This window comes from Tamandua tetradactyla, unplaced genomic scaffold (assembly GCF_023851605.1).
Source record: "Tamandua tetradactyla isolate mTamTet1 unplaced genomic scaffold, mTamTet1.pri scaffold_208_ctg1, whole genome shotgun sequence".
NCBI classification, from domain to species: domain Eukaryota; kingdom Metazoa; phylum Chordata; class Mammalia; order Pilosa; family Myrmecophagidae; genus Tamandua; species Tamandua tetradactyla.
The window spans coordinates 582-13,707 of NW_027518318.1; the positions used below are offsets into that span (position 1 = coordinate 582).

At 36.9% G+C, this 13,126-nt stretch overlaps 1 pseudogene; it reads left to right on the top strand.

Moving 5' to 3' along the window:
• The first annotated feature begins 548 nt into the window (after positions 1-548).
• On the top strand, positions 549-8,422 carry LOC143673225 (uncharacterized; annotated as a pseudogene).
• Positions 8,423-13,126: the final 4,704 nt, after the last annotated feature.

Consider the following 13,126-nt stretch of genomic DNA (forward strand, 5'->3'; position numbering starts at 1 on the left):
TATTGAATAATATAGCTGTATATTATGTTCAGATGCAAAGTACTTTATACATAAGCTCATTAGATCTTTCAACATTTCAAACTGTTTGTGAAATGGTGTCATAGATGAGAGAAAACAGGTCAACTGGGGCAGTAATCTAACTATAGTTATAAAAGTGGCAATGCATGGGTCTTCATTGTCCTGTGATGAGTCTGTATATTTACTTGAAATAGGTGGAAAATGTTTTGTTATTAATGCTGAAATGCAAATTATACCTCACCATCTGTAAGTCATAATGACCAGTTTATTGGGAAATGTCAAGATTATATTAAGCCATGTGTTTTTGAGACTTTTTAAAATAATTGAGTCAAATAATCAATGTGCATATATATGTGTCCATATCTGTGAAAGACAGGTTGTTCAGTATTGGGAATCATCTGACTTGAAACACAAATGCAATTTGAGCTTTCTGCAACAGTTACCAATTCCTTAGTTCATGCCCCCAATCATTGTACTCTGAATATTGGCAGATGGCCCTTTCTGAACACTTGTATGTCTGATGTTTTTAGGAGTTACTGAAATTGAAAGATGTAGTTATAGAATTTACTCAGGCAGAGTGGGTCATTCTGGATTCATCCCAGAGAAGGCTATTCAGAGATGTGATGCTGGAGAATATCAGTCATTTTCTCTCAGTGGGTGAGTATCAAACTTACCTATCTAATTCTCTTAAGAAGTGTCTAGAACAGCTTGCTTATATTGTTTTAGATTTTACATTATATTCACATTCTATGTTATTTCATAACATGAAAAACTATCTAAGATTTTTGTCTCTTTACTTATTATTTACATCTAGTTTTTCCCCTGACTAAAATATAATCTTTGTGAACACAAATTCCATGTATTTTTTTACTCAATTTTAGACACTCAGCACAATGTTGGAAATACAATGAGTATTTTCTATGAGGATAAATAAGGATATTAAACATGTCCTAAATAATTATTTTGCTCTAGGGATTTTTTGTGGATTCTGATGATAATAGTAACACAACAGGCATATCATTTTCCACATTAAATTAGAATGTTCCAAGGGAACTTATTGCATTACTCAGTGTTCTCCAGAGAAACAGAGCCAACAGAAGATATCTATAAATATGAGATTTTATAAAAGTATCTCACACCAACTGTGTGGATGCATGAGTCAAAATTTTATAATGTAGCCACTAGATGGCAACTCAAATGAAGGTCATCAATGAACTCTCAAGTAGGGGTGCACTGGCTGAAAAAGACATGGAAGTTCTCTATTCTCCCTTAAAAGTGTTCAACAAATTCAATTAAATCCAACTAATTCAATTCTCTCTTTGTGGAAGACATTCCCTTATTTGATAATAGATGTAATTAGCCAGAGGTGCAATAAACCAAGTAATGATTTAGTAAACCAGTGTGCTGCCTTGAAAGGAAGTATGCCCCTTAAGAAAAGGCATGTTTTAATATGAATCCCATTTCATAAGGGTAGAAGAATTCCTATTCAAAACTGTATATTTGAAACTGTAATGAGATCATCTCCCTGGTTGATGTGATTTAGTCAAGAATGGTTGTTAAATTGAATTAGGGGATGACATGTCTCCACCCATTTGAGTGGGTCATGATTGGTTTATTGGAGTCCTATAAAAGAGGAAATATTTCAGAGAATGAGAGATTCAGAGAGAGCAGAGAATGCTGCAGCACCATGAAGCAGATGAAGAAGGAAAACGCCTCTTGGGGAGCATATACCACAAATAGCAATACAGCTTCAGAATGGGGTAATTGGTTGAGGCTGGAAGGATTGTGAGGTCATTTATAGAAATGCCTTCAATATCTTTGAAGAGAGCATTCAAAGATGTATAGATGTGAAAGGTATTTCCAGTAGTGTCCTAGAAGGAAACAATAATATGGAGACAGGAGGAAAGATGATTCCTGTCACTATTGAGTTCTGATATTGTGTAGAAGACAGATCTTCATTTATGAACTTGGGTATTTAACTGAGGCAATTTCCAAGATAAGCATAGGAAGTTCAGAATTCTAATCACCACTTATGTTAAAATGTGAGAGGAATGTGATAAGCTAAGAACTGAAATCAGGGGCTTAAAGAAACCAGATATTGGTGGTTTAGATAACCTATTGGTGGAAAGTGAGCCCCCAGAGAATAGCCTTCATATGAGGGTTTAATTAAACATGAGACAAGTCAGCAATTCTGTTCTACTCAAGATTGGAGGTACAGTTATCCAGGAACAATTTGTGGAATATTGTTCTGCCTGATGGTTTGGACCTCTGTGTACAACATTCACAACTGACAACTTGTTTTCAAAATCTGACTGAACAACCAATGGCAGCCTCAATGAAAAGGGACAGATTGTAGGAAAAATCACTCCAAGGGCAGAAACACTGAAGCTGAGATCTGGACCAAAGACATCTCAGGCAAGAAGGTGGATCCAGAAATATATGTAGAAAGGGTGTGTCTTTTTCACAGCTTGGAGTGTGTTGGCCTCTCCCCATGTTGAGTACCACCCCACTCTTTCAGATGGTAGAATCAGAACCCATTGGGATTGTAGAATTTCTCTTTGCCACATCACTGTTCTGAAAGAGTTGTGACTATTCCCCAGGGCTTTCAGAGTCAGACAACAACCCCAAAGTCCTCAGAGGTTGGGGATTTCACTCCTGTGTTTACAGAGAGCATGACTGTTGCACAAGCATTTGGGAGGGCTGAAATTGCCATTTCATCAGCCTTGGAGGACAAAATTTCATTACATATGTGATTCTCAGAACTTGAAATGTAACAGAGTATGCAATGCAGGGTTTGGAACCATAAACTGTGCTTTCCTTTCACCTACCAATCAAATGGAAGTGTTTATTTTATGCTTGTCACCCCATTGCACATTCTTCTCTAGATCTCACAGGTATAAAGCAGAGGGCACTTGTGCTACAGGACAGACCACACCCATAACCAATTTTGATTAGACTTTGTACTAAGCATTGCTTCTGAAATGGCTTAAATTTTGGAATGATATTTAATGGAATTTTAATAGAATTTAAATGTATTTTGCCTATAGAAAGAACAGGCCTTTCTGGGTTACACAGTGTGGAATGTGGTAGTTCAAAATTGTATGTACCCAGAAAACATTTTCTTAACTAAAATCCATACCTGTGCTTTTTTTATATAGCTGTGCTTTTATACCAATTGTACATATGGTCTTTTGGTGGGTTCCTTCAGTTAAAGAGTACACCACCCAAAAGAAGATGTGTTTTAATCCTATTGCTGATATAGTTTATAAGAGAATTTTATTAAGAGAATAAAATTCATATGAAAGAGAAAGCTACCTAAAATAAGCTGAAATTATGAAACCCAAAACAGAAGGAAGAGACCAGGTGATGCTGCTTGTGTCTTCACATAAGGCAGGCTAAGGAAACAGGGTCAGCAGTTGCCAGCTCCAGAATGCAACAGTGTTGGGGAGAAAGCATTGTCTCAACTGTGCTTTGATTTGGGCACTTTTCCTGGCTTCAAAACCATGAGCAGATAAATTTCCAATTTTATACTAACCACTTTCATGGTTTTTGCTAAAGCAGCATAAGAAGCTAGAACATCACTGTGCCCATTTGAAAATATTATGTACTCCAGAAAAGCCATATTTCAATCCTGATCCAATCTGGTGGAAGAATCTGTTTCTTGAATCCTACAATAGAGTAGGTTAGAAATTTTGATGAGATCATCTCCATGGAGATGTGACTCAACCCATTCCAAGTAGGACTTGATCAGTTTACTGGAATCCTTTAAAAGAGAGAATCACAGAATCAGAAATGACAGAAACATCAGAGCCAACAGAAACTTCACAGTAGAGCTGACAGTTGCAGGCACATGGAGAATAGGGACGCAAATATTTGGAGATGATTGGAGTCCAGCAGATGTTGTATAAGATGTTAAGCAAGGCAGAACCTGGAGAGAAACAAGGGAAGCCAAAAGATGAAAGCCAGACCTGGAGAAGCAAAGTGAGGAACACTCACTGGATCAGAGGCTGAAAGCAATGGAACCTGGAGCAAGGGACCAGCAGATGCCAGCCACTTCATTACCCAGCTGACAGAGGTGTAACAGACACCTCTGACTTGAAGAAATGATGTGCATGTCATTCCAAAGTGGAAGGAAAGCATTCTTTTTAGATGGGAGGTAGAATTTGAAAGTGATGAAATTGGATATTTAACAGAAGAAAATTTGAGATTAAATATGGAAAATGTAGCATGCATGGCTCTTCCTTGAAGGTTATAGTAAAATTTGAAGGAAAAGAGATAAGTTGAGAACAGAACTCTTGGGAAAGGAAATGAAATTGGTATCCTGGAAATTTTTGGTTTCCACAAAATGAGACCACTGTTAATTGGGCCCCACATGAGAATTTATCCAAGCATGGAAGTTACTCAGACATTACAAGACAAGAAAAGATTGGAGAGAGTATCCAAAAAGAACTTCTGATAGGTCCTTTTGTCTGATCACTTGATCCCTGTATACTTCAGAGAAAATGAACAGAAGTACTATGGAATCTGTATAATTGGAACCATTGCCTGTCTGGTATAAAGAGAATAATGTAGAGGTAAAATGTCTTCAGAGGCAGAACCATGGAAGCTAAAGTCTGGAGACAGGAAAACTTGGGCCAGGAAAGTGGGCCCATCCATACATATGGAGAGGGTGCATTTGATCTGGAAGCAGAGGGCAGACCTTCTGCTTCATTGTTCAGGAAGAGTTGTATCACTGCAGGCCTTAGAAAGGGAGGAGTCCATTAACTAGGGATTGGCAGGAGCCCAGCTGACACACCATTGTTCTGGAGGGGTTGACCATGTGGCACAAAGATGGCAGAGATCCTGGGTGCTGCCCCAAGTATGGAGAAGGTAGAGCTAAGAAAAATATGTTGCTCCTAAAGAACTTCAGTTTTGCAACAAACCCAACATTTGGAGAGAGAAGAGGGCCACTTCATAGGCCCTTGAAAAGGGTGGGAATGCTGCTTTCTAAAACCCAAAGTATATATGCCTCTCAGAATTTTAAATCTAATGGAGAATGCATGTGGGTTTCCAGAACTGTATGAGTACAGTGGCCGCATTTTATTTTTTAATCTCCCTATAGCAATGGAAACATGTATCCTATGACTGTCCTACTTTTGTATACTGGCAGCAGATAACTTGCTCTAAATTCCACAGGTCCAGAGCCAGAGTAGGATTTATGCCTTAGAGCAGACCATGTCTATAATTGACTTCATTGAGAATTTTTACTGGCTTTAACATCTTAATATATTTGAATTGTTACTGAAACGGTTTAAGACTTGTGTGATATTGTGATGGAGTGAATGTGTTTTATATATTGAAAACACATGTCTTTTGGGGGCCCCAGATGTTGCAATGTGCCAGTTTGACAATGTTATGTACCCCAGAAAAGCTATGTTTTAATTCTGATCTAATCTTGTGGGAGCAGCTATTTTAATCCTGGTTCAATAAGTCTAGGTTGGAAATTTTGATTAGATCATCTCTATGGAGATGGGGCATGCCCAATTGTGGGTTTGACTTTTGATTAGATGGAGATGTGATGCAACCCATTCCAGGTAGGTCTTGATTAGTTTACTGGAACCTTTTAAAAGAGAGAATATTATGGAGAGAATCAGAAATGACAGAAACATCAAATCCAACATAAATTTCACAGCAGGTCTAACCAAGAGGTAGACACATGCAGAATAGGGACACAGATATTTGGAGATGCTTGGAGCCCAGTAGAAAGTGCCATAAGATGGTAAGCAAGACAGAACCTGGGTAGGGCCAAGGGAAGCCAAGAGGTGAATGCTGAAGAAGCAAATTGAATAATATCCACAGGAACAGAGGCTGAAAACAATTGAGCCCAGGAGCAAGTGACCAGCATATGCCAGCCATGTGCCTACCTAGCTGACAGGTGTTTCTGACCCATTGGCCTTTCTTGAGCAAAGGTCATCTTTTATTAATACCTTAAGTTGGACACTTTTATATCCTTAGAACTGTAAAATTGTAAATTATTAAATTCACCTTTATAAAACTAATTCCAGTTCTAGTATATTGCATTCAAACAGCTTGCAAACTACACAATCACCTTCACTAGACTTCATGATAATATATTGTTAAGTGCACAGAATTCTAAATTTCTTGTATTTTTCCCCATAAACAGGATATCAAGTCTGTAAATCAGATGTAGCTTCAAAGTTGGTTCAAGGGGCAGAACTGTGTGAAGAAGGAATTGGATTTTTTCTGAACCAAAATTCAGGTGAGCACTTGATTGGAACATGTATTCAGGACAAGGAGGAACCTTGTCAATGAGTGACTCAAATATCACCTGCAAATTTCTGCAAGTTATACTTTCTGAAATGTACATGTACATAGTGGGGAAATTTCCTCAGTTCAAAGTATCAAATACTTATCACTTTGTATTCAAATGTCATTGGCGTTGGCAAAATAGACGTCTATGGACAATTGGATTTAAGTTTTCACTTACAGCCCTTTTCTCATCCTTGGCTTCAATGCTTTTCCCTCTCTTTAGCTGCTCAACATATTTTTGAAATAATTTTTCTTATAATTAAATCTTGAAAATATTTTCTAATTGATAGTGTCATATAAAGGTTTCTACTACCTCAAGTAATCCTTAATTTGATATTCTTTCTCAGATGATTGTCATTTTAGAAACAATTATATGGCTATGTGTGCTACTTCAACATATTCATCTTCCTAATGCTGGTCTAGAGATTAATTGGTTTTTCAGTTCTTTCAGGCAGGGAAGGTAGTGTTAAAGAACAAGAAATGCTATCTGTGCATCATATCTGCAAAAAAGACATATCTACCATCATGTCATTGGTAAGCATTATGACTGTAACCCTGGTCTTCCAAATAGATACCTGGAAGTGGAATAAATTAAAAATTCAGTACAATCACTTAACTTTAACTTTGAGTGTGAATCCAGGAAAAATCTGTGATAATTTAAATATAGAAAACAATTCATTTGAGCCCAATAATAGAACCTTCCTTATATATAAAAAGATAATTCTATAAATAAAGCTCATCTACTCAATCTCTGAAACATTATAAAATCTTCAAGACTGATTAGAAAGTTCTGCAGTTGAGAAGCTACAACAGAGTAGATCTCTGTACATGCAGAAGAATAAAATGATTCATAAATAACCTGGGAAATATTTTAATTGGAGATTGTCACTGATTGATTAGTTTAGAATTCAGATGTATATGGATTGATATCTATGGACAAATCTCTTGCATTTTCTCTTCTACTTCCTAGAAACAGAATTCTCATACTCAAAAGAATGGTATTATATGTAGTAAGTTGCCAGAAGATTGTACTCATACTTACAGAGTGATTCAACATGTGTTAACTCACAAAGGAATGAAATCCTACTTCAACAGTCTATTTGGAAAAGCCCTGAATGATCCATCATCTTTTAATCAACAACAGAATTTTCACCCTGGAAGTAAGTCATATGAATGTCATCTAATTGAGAAATCCTTTGTTCAGAATTCTGGCCATGCACATTAAAATGGAACTCATGTTGGAGAGGAACCCTGTGAATATCATCTATGTGGAAAAACCTTTACTAAATATTCTGAACTGAGACAACATGAGAGAACTCACACTGGAGAAAAACCACATGAATGCCATCTATGTGGGAAAGTCTTCACCCATTATTCTCACCTTAAATGACGTCAGAATACTCATACTGGAGAGAAACCCTATGAATGTCATCTATGTGGGAAAGCCTTCACCCATTATGCTAACCTTAAATGACATGAGAACACTCATACTGGAGAAAAACCCTATAAATGTCATCTATGTGGGATAGCCTTTGCTCAATCTTCTAGCCTTAAACAACATGATAGAACTCACACTGGAGAGAAACCATATGAATGCCATCTATGTGGGAAAGTCTTCACTCATTCTTCTAGCCTTAAACAACATGATAGAACTCACACTGGATAGAAACCATATGAATGCCATCTATGTGAGAAAGCCTTCACCCATTATTCTAGCCTTAAACAACATGAGAACAATCATACTGGAGAAAAACCCTATAAATGTCATCTATGTGGGAAAGCCTTCACTCATTCTTCTAGCCTTAAACAACATGGTAGAATTCACACTGGAGAGAAACCATATGAATACCATCTGTGTGGGAAAGCCTTTACTTTTGGGTCTGATCTTAGAGTACATCACAGAATTCACACTGGAGAGAAACCATATGAATGCTATTTGTGTGGGAAAGCCTTTACTTTTGGGTCTCAACTTAGAGTACATGAGAGAATTCACACTGGAGAGAAACCATATGAGTGTCATCTATGTGGTAAAGTCTTCACCCATTGTTCTTCCCTTATGAAACACAAGAGAATTCACACTGGAGAGAAACTATGAATATCACGTATGTCAGAAAGTCTTCACCCATTGTTCTTACTTTAGAAAACAACAGAGGACTCACACTGGAGTAAAACCATATGAATGCCATCGATGTGGGAAAGCCTTTACTCAATATTTTAACTAGAGACAAGTAAGTGCCTTTCTCCTTAGCATTCAGCCTTGCCTAAAGAACAATCAGTTTTCAGACTTCCCAGGTGAAGGAGTGCATATGCAAAAGTTGAATTCAAATATAGTTCTGTTTCCATAGTATCACAACATCATTTATAACACTGAATACAAAGTGGCCATTCATGTAATATTTACTCACTTCCTCCTTAACTAAATTTAGACTTAGTATCACAAATTTGACTGATGTGGATTTATCACATTTAGTCTCTATAATGGGATTTAAACTTGTTCTCCCTCAATGGCATGATATTGACAAGGTAATTAAACAGATTTTGAAATAATTATTGAATGTGTAGATTTTATATATATAATTGGAATAATAATGTAAAGAATGCCTGGTCTGTTCAAAATCCCAATAGTTATACCTTCATAACATTTACCCCTTAGCACAAAAACAAACCAGGGTATGTTTCCTCAAAATAGGAACACTCTCCTATGTAGCCACACAAACACAAATCATAAAATGAAAAGATCCAATCCACAGCATATTTTTGAATTTTACCAATTGTCCCTAGAGTGGGAAAAGGTTTCCTTGTCCATTTCAGCTCATGCTTTTCAAATTGGAATTGTTCCTGAGACATTCTCTCATGTGTTTGACACATTGGCAAGCACATATGATGCTAACTTGAGTCTTCCCACAGCTTCCTCCTGAACAGACACAGGCCTAAACTCCAACAGCAAACCCCAGACTGATGCTGTCCTCTCCTCAGTTCATCCCATCCAAAAGGAACTGAAATCAACCTACTCCAACCCTAGTGATGTCAACTTGATACCTGGATGAATTTTTACATACACATGGAAAAACTGTTTTCTCATTATGATGAAAATGAAATCTATGGGACTATATCCTGAAAGCATCTATGCCATCATCCACACCCAATATTATGACACTAAAAATTCCTGATAATCCATATAACTCTACTATTTTCTCAAAAAAGATACATTGTCTTTAGGAAACATGAAAATTCATAAAGTCCAATTAGAAGGTATATGAAATAAATAGTCTAGGATAGTCATCAAATATAAATCCTTTCATTAGTTCCTAATTTTGCCATTTTTCCTTAATGATTCACAAATCTATCCCCTCCATTGAGAAAGGATAGAGTATAATGAAAGAGACTGTTCATATATGGTGACTCTCACATTGCATATTTTATATTAACTTCTTTGTTTATGCAATTTTTGTAATTAATATAGAAATTTTGTTTTTGTATTTTAGGGATGCTGAGAAATCTTAAATATTTTTCAAATTATCTGGAATGGATATTCTAGATCTTACTTTTCCATTTGCTGCATTCTCCTCCCAAACCAATCCTAAGATATTCCTTGATTGAATTTACATGATATGAAAAGCCATAAAATTATGTCTTTTTGCAGGAAGAAGGAAAATTTGGGGCACGTAAAATGATAAAGCTGCAAACACAGCAAACACTGTTTACACTATTGGTAGACAGTGCTCAGAATGGAGTGCCAAGAATCAGATCTTTGTCAGGGGTAATTTTTCTACAATGGTGTTATACCATTTCCTAGACGCCACTGTTCAAATACCAAGAGTTTCTTCAATCAAATCTTTACTTAGTCATGTATCCAGGAGTCAAGTCTCACCTTGAATCTTGTCATGGGATTCACCAGGTCAACCTTGCTGGTATGGGGAAGTTCATATAAGTACAGGTATATCACCCAGTTTTCAGACAGAGACAAGTCTACAGAATCCTATAAGCTGAAATTAAATTGGATACTTGTGGTTCTGTAAGCTTGCATAAAAATCTCTGAAGTGGAAGATGGTGGAATAAGAAGTGCAGAGTTTCCATTAGTAAAAACACCTAGAAGACAGGTAAAAACTGTCAAAAGCTGCCATTCTGGGCTCAAAAGATCAGTGGAGCACCATGCTAGAGGAAGAGAAAGAAATTGTGATGGAGAAATTATAGTGAGAAACTCACTTGGCTGTGCCTATTTGCACTTACTCCCCACCCTTGAGTCTAGTACTTTCTGGTCAGCCCAGTTACTCTATGTCAGAATGCTGTGAAATGGAATTTGTGAAGTCCCTTGCACATTGGAAACAGGGTGACATGGCACAGTTCTGATACATTTGTTGCACAACAGAATTGGACATCTTGATCCCACAGCCTTGCCCCATTCCACACAGGAACCCATGGTACATGGAATACCATTGTTTACTCAAATAGAGAAGCTGCCATGAATGACTCAATTGGCCATGTCTCATGGTGCCCATCCCCAAGCCCCAAGACATAAAGCTTCTGATAATCTTACTTCCTGCCTAGTGGACTACTACAGACTGAAAGAATTGGAGACATTCTCCCTCTGCCAAGAATACAGGTGGATGCAGCAGAGGCTGGTCCAGGAGTTGACCTGCAAAATTGGATTTCTAGGTCTCTCTCCTTTTGGTCCTACCCAGGTAGATTCCTGAAATGCTATTGTTTCCAACTGCCATAGAAATAAAGCAGATTGAGTGCTAAAATATCTTGCCTTTGTTGTTTCCAAATTGTGCCATCTGTGAAGGCTTGGAATATGCCATCTTGGGAAGTGGTTTTCCTGGTTCTCTGTCCAAGTCCCTTTGGAATTCTTATGCACCCCCTGCATGTGACCTTGGCCCTGTTTTGACTGGGAAATACAAACACAGTGCCATATAAGAGCTGTATCAGAACCCTATCAACAACAAAATCTTAGACAAGAGAGGGAAACCAGTCTTCGGAATCTCAACAGCTTAAGTAATGGCCCAAATAATAAGCACAAAAGTACAAGCCATACTAATAAACAAGAATATGGCCAGGCAAAGGAAGAAATTAAAAAGTGAGATGTAAAAACTGGAACAACCACTCACAGATATTCAAGCAAATATCCTAAACCAATTCAGAGATGAAGGAAAATGTGTATTAAAGGACATTAAGAAGACACTTGGGTGAGCATGTAAGAAGAATTTGATAGCCTGGAATAAAATTAACAGAAAGGCACAATAGATGAGATTAAACATATGTTAGTTTTGAACAGGCAGAAGAAAGAATTAGTAAGAATTGGTCCTATAAGACAGGACATCTGAAATAAAAATGAGAAAAGAGTACATAAAAATAGGAATGGAAAAATTTGAGCAGCATCTCTTGGAATTGAATGATAGCATAGAACTCACAAACATACATGAAATGGGTTTCCCAGAAGTAAAAGAGAAGGGAAAAGAGGCAGAAAGCATATTCAAGGAAATAATGGCAAAAAACATTCCCAAGTCTTATCAGACATAAAGATACAAATGCATTGAAATCCAAGCAGGATAAGCCCTACTAAACCCACTCTGAGACACATGCTAATCAGAATGTCAACTTCCAAAGACAGGGGATTTTGAAAGCATTAAAAGAAAAGCAGTACATTACATACAACAGAATTAGAATTAAATTAAATGCCAACAACTGTAAATAAACTCACTACTGTTCCCCATCTATGAGACATGACTTCTAATGATATAAGCCCCTATAACACTGTGGGACTTGATATCCAGGATGATCCCTGCCTTGTCCACATGAGTTGAGAGTGATTAAAAGAGGAAAAGGAAATGGAATCAAATAAAGTTTCAGTGGCTAAGAATTTCAAATTGGGTTGAGAAGTCATTCTGGAAGCTATCTTATGCAAGTTGTAACCAGATATTTCACACTAGCACAGTACACCATAGCACAAACAACAGTATTCCTGAAAACTCGAGGGAATGCCTTTATGCTCTATCTAAGATTATGTAAAGGTTTGCTTAGTAAGTTTATTTTCTCAGAAAATTAAATCCTCCAGACTAATCATAGGGAAGATAAGTCCTGAAACCCATAAGTACCAGTCACTCCAGGAAAGTAACCAGATTAATTCATCTATCCCAGAAATCCAATATCCCTTTCCAGCATGAAAAAATTAAAATGGCCCTTACCCAGGTAATGCTGAAGAATGAAAATAAATGAGAAGAAAGAGGTGTCACTGAGAAGTTGGAATTCTGTAAACAACTGTAGTTACTGACTCATTATATAGACATTTCTTTATAGATTATAATGTTTTAGAATAACCAGAAGGAAGTACCTGAAGTTGTGGAACTGAAATCCAGTAGCTCTGATCTTTGATAATGATTGATAAGTATATTGCAAAGAAATAGTTTTCTGTTTGTATGGATCTACTTCAGGATGTTTTCTTTTGTTCCACTGACTCTCTTACTATAATCTTTCAATACTACACTGTCTTAGTTAGCCTACCTCAATTGTAAGTCTTAAAACTGTATAGATTGCAATACTAGTCATCAGTAAGAGGGAGGGATAATATGTATGAGATGTTTGGGGTTTTCTTTTTCCTTTTAACTTTCATTTTCTGGAGTAATGCAAATATATTAAATATGATCCTGCTGGTGAATATACATCTGTGTGGTGATACTGTGAACCATCTATTTTATACTTTGAATGACTTTTATGGAGTGTGCAGCAATCTCAGTAAAAATATAGAAAAAAAATTAAGTGCCAATTTCTTTTCAGAAACCATGGAAGTGAGATGGTACTG